The sequence below is a fragment of the Danio rerio genome, chromosome 4 (assembly GCF_049306965.1).
Source record: "Danio rerio strain Tuebingen ecotype United States chromosome 4, GRCz12tu, whole genome shotgun sequence".
In the NCBI taxonomy this organism is placed as follows: Eukaryota; Metazoa; Chordata; class Actinopteri; order Cypriniformes; family Danionidae; genus Danio; species Danio rerio.
In genome coordinates, this window is record NC_133179.1 from 74,236,199 (window position 1) to 74,246,869 (window position 10,671).

Sequence of the window (10,671 nt, forward strand, 5' to 3'; positions counted from 1 at the left end):
CTGAAGACGACACACAAACCACTGGAGCTGAAGATATCTGTGCAGATTCTCTGAGCACGAGTGTGTTGAAAGAGTATTGAAAAAGTATAGTATATATAGTGTCATATATTACAAACATATATGAGAATAGAGAAAAAGGTATTTGAAATAAAATCCAAGAGGTCTCTGAAAAATATTTAAAGCAGTATTGGACTAATAAAATAAGATTACAGATGGAAATGGAAATGAGTACACCCCTTACAGATCTCTCTGATGAATTATTACTTTCTCTCAGATGCTGTTCAATAATATAAGTGTGTTTATACATTAGATTAGTCAGGACTGAAGCCAAAACAGTTTTAAATTTCGCTGAAATGTTCATTCATTCATTTTCTTTTTCGGCCTAGTCCCTGATTTTTATCAAGGGTCACCACAGCGGAATGAACCGCCTACTTACCGGAGCACCTAGAGGAAACCTACGCCAACACTGGGAGAACATGCAAACTCCACACAGAAACACCAACTGACCCAGCTAATGCTCGAACCAGTTACCTTCTAGCTATGAGGAGACAGTGGTAACCACTGAGCCACCGTGTCGCCCTAGTTCTTGCAGTTTGTATCTTGTTTATTGTTTGCAGCTCCTCATTTGAGTTTAACTGTATTATCTGTCTATTAGTGAAGGTGTTTGGTGATCACTCTCCTATTTAATCAATATATCTGTTAATCTGTCTTTATTCACATAGATTAAAACACATAGTTAAGGCAGTGTGTTTATTGATGCTGTGGTTGTATATCGAGTGGTCAGTGTTTGAAATGGTTGTAAAAGCTTGTCTAAATTGCTGTAAGATGAGAACAGGACAGCTTTAATGAAAGGTTTTGATTATATAATGATCACTCATTTACAGATGTTTGACACCCTTTATCGTCGTCATTTCTCAAAATGTTCAGAACAATACGATAATAAGTCAGTGTGAGTTTTCTGCTTGTTAAAGTAGAGTAAAACAGAAACACAGCTCATTTTCCTCTAGTCATCCTTTAACCAGCTGATGAGACGTGCACTGTTTTAAATGGCTTTTATTTCCTTTATTAAGAAAAGATTCTGTAGATATCTGAACACAACTTCTGGGAAAACATAATGTTTCATTAAACTATTGCTGTGGGCAGAAAACAAATCTGCAAACAGGATTTTTCTAATATAAATGTTGTTATATATGATTTATCCTTGATATTTAGATCTGCAGGAGAACAAGATTCATGATTATACATCTTTTCCCTCTTGATGAGATGAAATAGTTTAGTGGAAACACAATAAATGAAGCTGAATATATTATTTAAAGGCACGGATGTCGTGTGCAGAGGTAAACTGGGTTCATTTAGGGTTTATAGTGACACTTATGATCTTTTCCTCATCCAGATATTCTTCATTATTAAAATAATATTTTACTCATTTTAATGCTTGTGAACGACTGAACCACAATCTGTGGAGACACTTTTAGATGTAGTGAGAAGACTACACGGCAAATTCATTGGTGTTAAATTTCAAGTGTTGTGGTAATTCAGAGTAAAGTGTTAAAATTATAGAGTTAGATAAAGGTAAAATAACCCTCTCGGCGTTAGAAGCTGATTTGCCTCCTTGTCATTCAGAGGAACATGTATCTACCTTTGTAGAAAACCCCTGTCTTTAAGAAACTAATCAGAGTGTCTGATCTCGCCCTACACCCTCATTCACCCGGCCCTTACACTAGTCAATTAGTTTAGTCCACTGGACAGAGTGAATGACCACAAATAAGTGAATTCAGACACTGATGAACACCTGCTGTTAACAAGCACAATCACTGAAGGAAGAAGAAACTGAAGGAAGAAATAAAACTACAGACACAGCGTCACACCAAAGCAACTGAACTAAAACAGAGGATTAAACAACTCAATCAAATAACAGCATTAGCAGCTTCACTGAGTACAGTTTGACTTCATTTCTGTAAGAATATTTGACAATCAACAGAGGTTTATTTTTTTTTTATTGAAGATATTTCATTTGACCTCACCATCATGAAGATCAGCAAATGCTTCTCTGACTGTTATAGCTGTGTTTCTAAAACGCATCAGTTATAGCGATGTGAAAGCCGATGTGCTGAGGAAGATTCAGACACTGAGTGTAGAGTTATGACCGACCTGATGAGCAGAAAGACTGAACTCAAGCTCTCTGTTCAAGACTGGCTGTGTATTCTGGAGCCTTCTCACACACACACACACACACACACACACACACACTGCTGTTACCCCAACACTATTTTTTTTATTAACAAGAACCAGCATGTAGTTTTCTAACACAACAAAATCAACAGAGGAGAGGGTATATGATTATTAAATTACACAAATATATTACACACATTTTTCAAATTTAGTTATCACCAAGAGTTATTAAGTGCACTTTTACTACAGGAAATGCATATGTAACGCTTCTCTTCCTGATGACACAAATCCCTCAGGCGGACACAGAGAACTGCATTCTGCGTTGTTTATTCTGTAACAGAAATATACATCCTCTGGCAACAGTATGCATTTAAACATGCATCTAAAACCCCCAAACAAATAGTAAGAAATCCCCCCTGCACATATTAATGTCATCATTCCAGCTACACATAGCATGAGCAAATTTAACCACACAAAGTAGGTCACACACGGCAATCACTCGACAGATTTGATCTAAAACATCACTTAATGTTCATATTGGGCTTGTATGTGTTATTAATATGTGTTAAAATACTAAATTTGTCACATTTAGCTGGAGCACATTTTACCTACCACCTTTCTGCATTCAGCAAGCATTTCCTGCTGTAGGCGGGGCTTTGCAGGTGAAAGGTGAAAGAAACAATTACACACTGTTGCCACAAGAGGTCTCTCAACAACCACAAAATAAACAAAATAACCCATTTTGGTGAAAGACAATTAAACATTATTTTTACCCTGTTACACACATATACACACATTTATATGCACATATGTTAAAGGAGGAGCATATGCTGACTGTTTTACTTGCTTTTCTATTTTCAGACTTAGAAATCACTTTTATATTCATTTGAATCTCTTTTTCTAGCATCATGAAGAGAGGTTTTGCTTTTCCTAAACTTGTATTTATGCATGTGAAGTTTACATAATAATATAATAAAGTTTATAATAAAACCAGCATCTTTTAAAGAGCGATGCTCAACATAAAAACCCAAAATCACATGTTCATAAGATACGGAAAATGATGTTCAAATTTAATGAGCAATAAAAGCTTCAACATTAATGCAGAAATATGTAGTATATTGGCAAAACCAGAATCAATGTAAAAATAACTTCATTAAAGCTTTCACAAAAACAGCATTCAGACTCAATATCAGTTTTACACAGACATTTTTAATGGGATAAACTCTATGAAGTCAGAAGCTTAAATCCAGAGGAACAGATACTGACTGAGGTCTGGTCAGGTTTAGGAGGATAAACAGGAAGTGCTGATGTACATACACTGCTTTTGTACAGCATGTGTAGACCAGCAGGTTTTGCCCCAGTCACTATCGTAAACTCCTGTAATGGAGGAATTGTGTATCTTGTGATAAATTCTGTAAGTGTAAATAATGTTCCTTCATTATCAAATAATTGATTCACTAATATTAGTCCGTTGTTATATCGACTGTGAAAGAATATTGATTTATTTTTATACAGGATATTGGCATTATTCCAAATAAGAAAGCTGTGAGGAGAAGTTTATAAATCAGTCTCCATGTTGTGAGCACTTGTTAGTGAAGTATAGAGAGTTTGATTAGGAGTTTTTCTATTGAATAATTACACATTAAAATAAATACTAAACCCCCATATGAGAGAAATGAAACAGGAGATAATATTACAGATAGATGAAGTATTTAGAAGAAACTGTCTTATCCAATTAAATATCCAGTATAATTTAGACTGCCCTCATCATATGAGTTCAGCATGACTGATGTTTTAATATAATGAGTGTTGTTTTTGTCAACAATCCATCAATGAGTTCTCTTTTATTCTGCTTTAACACACTTCCTCAGCTTGCGTTACTGCTGCATTTTACTGCCATCTAGTGGACATCTGAGCAGAGCACAAAACTATTTCAATCTGACTCAGGTCAGAGCCCAAATGGTTGAGAAGCCGCTGTCTGCAGCCTGCAGATCGGGAGGGGGCAGCATCTGGGGCGGGGCTGCACATTCAGCCACGCCCACTTGTAGTTTCATTGGTTAGTGGAAACGTAATAGCGTTGATCGCCACTACAGCGTGTCAGTAAACAGGAAATGCATTTACAACATCTTAAATATTGCTTTTATTGTTAATCAACTCAAAAATGCACTAAAGTGGACATTCCTGCTGAGTGTTTTATGTGTTAATTGTAACGGGGAGACTGACACGGAGGGATCCATTTTGCAGTATTTATTAAGTCACACTTAAACATCAACAACTCGCACGGCTGTGCGGACATACAACATACACATCAAAAGGGGAAGTAGCAGATGACAGACACAGTGTGATTACCAGGCTTAGGTCAGAGGCAGGCAGCGTGATTCAGAGTCCGTGTAACAGGCTTTAGTCAGGGGCAGGCGGCGAGAATCAGAGTCCGAGGAAACAGGCTTTGGTCGAGGGCAGGCAGAAGACAGAGCAGAGTCGTGAAACGGGCGGTAGTAGTAAACGGGAGATCAGGCAGGATAGAACGCTCAGAAATGCTGGCCGGGGCTAAACAAGACTTTGCACTGTGGTGTGAGTGAGAGCTGCTTATAAGTGGTACGTGGGTCATTAGTGGAATGGAGAACAGGTGTGCTGGAATCAGAGTGAAGGGATGCAGAATGGTTAGAAGTCCGGAGATGGTGGCCTCTGCTGGCCAGCGAGGGGAATGACTGGGACCGAGTCGGTGACAGAGCCCCCCCCAACGAACGGCTCCTGAAGTGAGGTGAGTCTCGACGCCGGGGTCTTCCACGGGGGTGAGGGGCCGGCATATCCGGATGTTGTGAGTGGAACTCTTCCAGTAGTGTTGTGTCCAGGATGTCCTTGCGGTTAATCCAAGATCTCTCCTCCGGGCCGTACCCCTCCCAATCAATGAGATATTGGAGTTGCCCACCCCGGCGTCTGGATCTCAGGATTTCGTGGATCTGGTAGGCCTCCTCACCATCGATCATGAGAGGCGGGGGACCCTGTTCACCGGCTGCCACCTCCCTATCCGCCTCAGCTGGACCAACAGCAGGCTTGAGCAGAGAGACATGGAAAGTGGGAGAAATATGGAAATGATTAGGGAGTGTCAGTCTGAACGAAACAGGAGATATTTGCTTTTCAATTTGGAACGGACCCACGTACCTGGGGCTGAGCTTCTTGCAGGGCAGTCTGAGGCGTAAGTCACGGGTGGAGAGCCATACCCATTGTCCTGGGGAATACATGGGACCAGGACGTCGGTGTCGATCGGCTTGTTCCTTGAAACGCCGTACGGCGTGAGAGAGGTGAGTGTGAGCTGCGTTCCAAACTTCTTCGCAGCTTTTAAACCAGGTGTCCACAGCGGGGAGTTCGGAGGTCTCGCCGGACCAGGGAAAGAGAGGAGGTTGGAAGCCCAGGACGCATTGAAATGGAGTTAGCCCGGTTGATGCCTTTCTCAAAGACTTTTGAGCATATTCTGCCCACATAAGAAATTTAGCCAATTCATTCTGGTTAGAGTGACAGTATGTGCGGAGGAATCTGCCAATCTCCTGGTTCAAGCGCTCTGTCTGCCCATTGGATTGGGGATGGTAGCCGGATGTTAGGCTGATATTCACCTGAAGATTTTTAAAGAATGCTGACCAGAGTCGAGATGTGAATTGGAGACCTCTATCTGACACAATGTCTTCGGGGAGACCATAGTATCGGAACACACATTCGCAGAGCAGTTCGGCTGTTTCCATGGCTGTAGGCAGTTTGGGTATGGGAATGAGACGGCAGGATTTAGAAAATCGATCTACTACGGTGAGGATGGTAGTTTTTCCCTGGGATAGAGGTAGATCGGTGACGAAATCTATGGCGATGTGTGACCAGGGACGGTGTGGCCCCTCCAGGGGTTGGAGTAGTCCAGCTGGACGGTGACGGGAGTGTTTAGACATCTGACAGGGTGAGCATTTGTTTATGAAGCTGATTACGTCTTTGTTTATGGATGGCCACCAATAGCGGGATTGAATTAATTGCACGGTGGCCGTGCTGCCTGGATGACCGGAGCTGGGGTGGTCATGCACCTCGGAGATGAGCCTCTCCCGAAGTGACGGGGGAACAAAGATTTTATTCTCCGGACAGGACTGTGGCGTGGAACTGGTTTCGGCGGCTTGAAGGATTTCGTGTTCGATGTCCCACTGGATGGGAGCGACAATTAGGGGATCCTTGATAATGGGTTCATCACTGTTTTCCGAGGTCTCATCGTCTGAGAGGCGGGAAAGAGCGTCTGCTTTGATGTTTTTCGAACCAGGGATGTATGTGACTTGGAAGTCGAAGCGTGTGAAAAACAGAGCCCATCTTGCCTGTCTAGGGTTCAGACGTTTACAGGAGCGGATATATTCCAAATTTTTATGATCGGTGATGACGGTGAAAGGGTGTTTGGCGCCTTCAAGCCAGTGTCTCCACTACTCTAACGCCCCCTTCATGGCGAGGAGTTCTGGATTTCCCACGTCATAGTTCCGCTCCGCGGAGTTGAGTTTGCGAGAGTAGAAGGCACAGGGATGGAGCTTCTTCGTGGCTAGGGATCTTTGGGACAGGATGGCTCCAATGCCAGTGTTGGATGCGTCAATTTCAACAATAAAGGGTTGCTCGGGATCAGGATGACGCAGAATGGGTGCACTGGAGAAGCGGGTTTTGAGTTGAGTGAAGGCTCGAGTAGCGTCTGGGTTCCATTTGAGGCGAGCGTTATTGGCCTTCACCATGGCGATAAGTGGAGCAGCAACTGAACTAAAATTTCTTATGAAGCGCCGGTAGAAGTTGCCAAAGCCCAGGAATCGTTGTAGTTGTCGGATAGTTTCAGGTTGTGGCCATTGCGTCACAGAGTCGACCTTTTGTTGGTCCATGGCCACGCCTTCGGGGCTGATGATGTAACCCAGGAACGATATGCATGTTTGATGGAACTCACACTTGGAGATTTTAGCATATAACTGATTCTGGATGAGGCGTTTGAGCACTGCCCTGACGTGCTGAATGTGCTCAGATAGTGAGTTGGAGTAGACCAGGATGTCGTCAATGTATACTATGATCCATTTGTTGAGCATGTCTCGAAATATCTCATTTACAAAAGCCTGGAACACGGAAGGGCTGTTTGCTAGGCCGAAGGGCATAACGAGGTATTCATAGTGGCCGTCGATTGTAGAGAACCCGGTTTTCCACTTGTCTCCCTGTCGTATGCGGATGAGGTTATATGCACTACGGAGGTCCAACTTAGTGAAATACTGAGCTGAGCGGAGTTGTTCAAGGGCGGCTGGAACCAATGGCAAGGGGTAGCGGTATTTGACGGTGATCTCATTTAAGCCTCGGTAATCAATGCATGGGCGTAAGCTGCCATCCTTCTTCTTTACGAAGAAAAAGCCTGCTGAAGCGGGTGAGGTAGATGGTCGGATAAAGCCCTTCTCTAGCTCCTCAGAGATGTAATTCTTCATCGCTTCAGTTTCAGGTTGAGAGAGGGGGAAAATGCGACCACGAGGGGGCGTGGTGCCTGGTAACAGTTCGATGGCACAGACATTTTCACGATGAGGAGGGAGCTTGGTAGCCTTCTGCTTATTAAATGCCTCAGTCAAATCATGATAAGCCTCGGGAATTTGACAAAGTTCAGGGTCTTCGGTGCTGGTAATCGTGTTGATCTGGACTGGGGAAACAGAATGCAGACATTGGTTAAAGCACTGATTGCTCCATTTTGTGATCTCACCAGTTTTCCAGGAAACTTGAGGGTTGTGTAGTTGTAGCCATGGCAACCCGAGAATTACAGAGTGCTTAGGGGAGTCGATGGCAAGAAGGGAAATCTCTTCTTCATGGAGAGAGCCTGTTTGAAGAGAGATTGGTTGAGTCTGGAATTTTATGCGTCCCTCTCCCAAAGGGCGCCCGTCTACAGCAGTGATGGCTATGGAGGAATCACAGGAGGTTAGAGGAATGGAGTGAGTGGTGGCAAACGTGTAGTCGATAAAGTTGCCAGCGGCTCCTGAATAGATCATGGCCATGGTCTCAATATCATCTCCATTATTTCTCAAAATGACAGGCAAATTCATAACAGCATTAGTGGTCGTGAACATAGTGGTTACACTCACCGAGAGGGTTTTAAGGAGAGGCTTGTTGGGACATAAAACCTTCGTATGACCGCAATAGATGCATAGGTGATTTCTCCTCCTTCGTTCTCGTTCCTCTGGGTTCAAGCGGGTTCTACCCAATTGCATGGGTTCAGCTGAGGTCTCAGGGGATACAGGACTGGAAGCAATTGAGCACAGTGGGTTGCGAGTGCGGAGGAGAGTGTCTAACCTTATGGAAAGTTCAATCAGTTGATCCAGTGTTTTTCCCTCGTCACGACATGCCATCTCTTTCTGCAATTCTGGTCTCAGAACCTTTCTGTAGAGCGTAGTAAGTGGATCATCAACCCAGCCTGTTTGCGCTGCCAGGGTGCGGAACTGCAGTGCGAACTCAGCTGCGGAGCGATCTCCCTGTTGGATACACAATAGCTCCTCACCAGCGTTACGACCACCCTCCGGATGATCGAACACAGTGCAAAAACGTTTGAGAAAGTCATTAAACGAGGGAAATATCGGGGTACTGTCTGGCCAAACTGCAGTAGCCCAGTCTAGCGCTTTCCCAGTGAGCAGTGAGCACACAAAAGCAATTTTCCCATTCTCGTCCTTAAACAGATGGGGCTGTTGGGCGATAAACAGTTTACATTGCAGCAGGAAGCCTTTACATTTTGCTGGGTTACCTGAGAACTTGTCAGGGAATGCCAATCGAGCTCCGGAGGTCATCGGGGGTTGTGTCGCAACAAGTGGACTCGGAGAGTAGTTGGCGGTGAGTTGCGCTGTGGGAGCAGCTTGCAGGTTTTGTAAAGATTTCACAAGTTCGTCTGTCAACTGAGTTAAGTGTGTTAGTTGTTGTTGGTGAGTAGACAATACCTGAGCTTGAGCTGTGACTTCGTGAGACAAAACCTGGATGGCTGCGGGATCCATGTTGGGCGAAGTCTTCTGTAACGGGGAGACTGACACGGAGGGATCCATTTTGCAGTATTTATTAAGTCACACTTAAACATCAACAACTCGCACGGCTGTGTGGACATACAACATACACATCAAAAGGGGAAGTAGCAGATGACAGACACAGTGTGATTACCAGGCTTAGGTCAGAGGCAGGCAGCGTGATTCAGAGTCCGTGTAACAGGCTTTAGTCAGGGGCAGGCGGCGAGAATCAGAGTCCGAGTAAACAGGCTTTGGTCGAGGGCAGGCAGAAGACAGAGCAGAGTCGTGAAACGGGCGGTAGTAGTAAACGGGAGATTAGGCAGGATAGAACGCACAGAAATGCTGGCCGGGGCTAAACAAGACTTTGCACTGTGGTGTGAGTGAGAGCTGCTTATAAGTGGTACGTGGGTCATTAGTGGAATGGAGAACAGGTGTGCTGGAATCAGAGTGAAGGGATGACGTAATGGTTAGACGTCCGGAGATGGTGGCCTCTGCTGGCCAGCGAGGGGAATGACTGGGACCGAGTCGGTGACATTAATGATGTAAACGAATGATTTATGAATGTAATCGATAAAGAAAACGGTAATGTGAATTTCATAGTAGTATTTCTCTTGCTAAACAATATTACGACTCTTATATTAAACAGGATCCCATTTTCACAATGACGTCCCTTCACTTCTGCCTTTCAGCAGTGCAGTGTTTTTAATTGTGACATGTTGATGATTGTTGATTATTTTGCATCAGAATGTTTATTTTTGATAGACTCAAATGAAATGCAGCAGTCAAATGTGTCGTCAAATGTGTGGCTTTTATGGCTTTAGTTTTTATATTTACACTACAGCAAACAAATAAAGGTGGAGTCTGAAGAAAATGCAGTGTTTTTAGTTCACTTTCATTTTGAGTTCAGGGTTATCTTTGATGAATGAGAGACGTCTCTGGGAAATGTACAACTGAAAATATTAACATTACACGCTGTGATTTAAGACTATTAGAGTATTGGACATGTGTTTAAATGTTTTAATACTGCACTGCTTGGAGTTTAACTATGATTTATTTATTATGAGCAGGAATATGTTATTATTCATCAGGGGAAGTAAGTGTTTGACACCTTTACACTTATTAAATCAGTTTATTTCATCATATAATGGGTTTATTTTATTTTGATGCTGCTCTGATTATAAATGTTTATTATCTGTCATATGTTAATGTTCCAGCAGGAGTAAAATCCTTTATTAAATCTTCTCATATTTCCTGGTATGTGTGTCGTCTACAAACGCGATCAGTTTCATCATCTAATATTTACTGATCCATCACTCGCTTTGTTCAGTTTCTCCATTGGAATGAATTAAGACAGTGCTCTACCGCCACCTACTGGCTGGTTTTTAATTTGATATCGGTTCTACACTTTAATAAGTTACAAAAAAATTCATAATCTAATAACACTGATTTTAAATGCAGTCTTCTTGGTGTATTTATAGTAAATAGAGGATAA

General features: G+C 42.9%; 1 protein-coding gene across 1 annotated transcript in view; it reads left to right on the plus strand.

Moving 5' to 3' along the window:
• The window catches only part of si:ch73-389k6.1, a 778,105-nt gene that overhangs the window by 548,240 nt on the left and 219,194 nt on the right, over positions 1-10,671 (plus strand). The gene's annotated exons all lie outside the window — the stretch shown is intronic.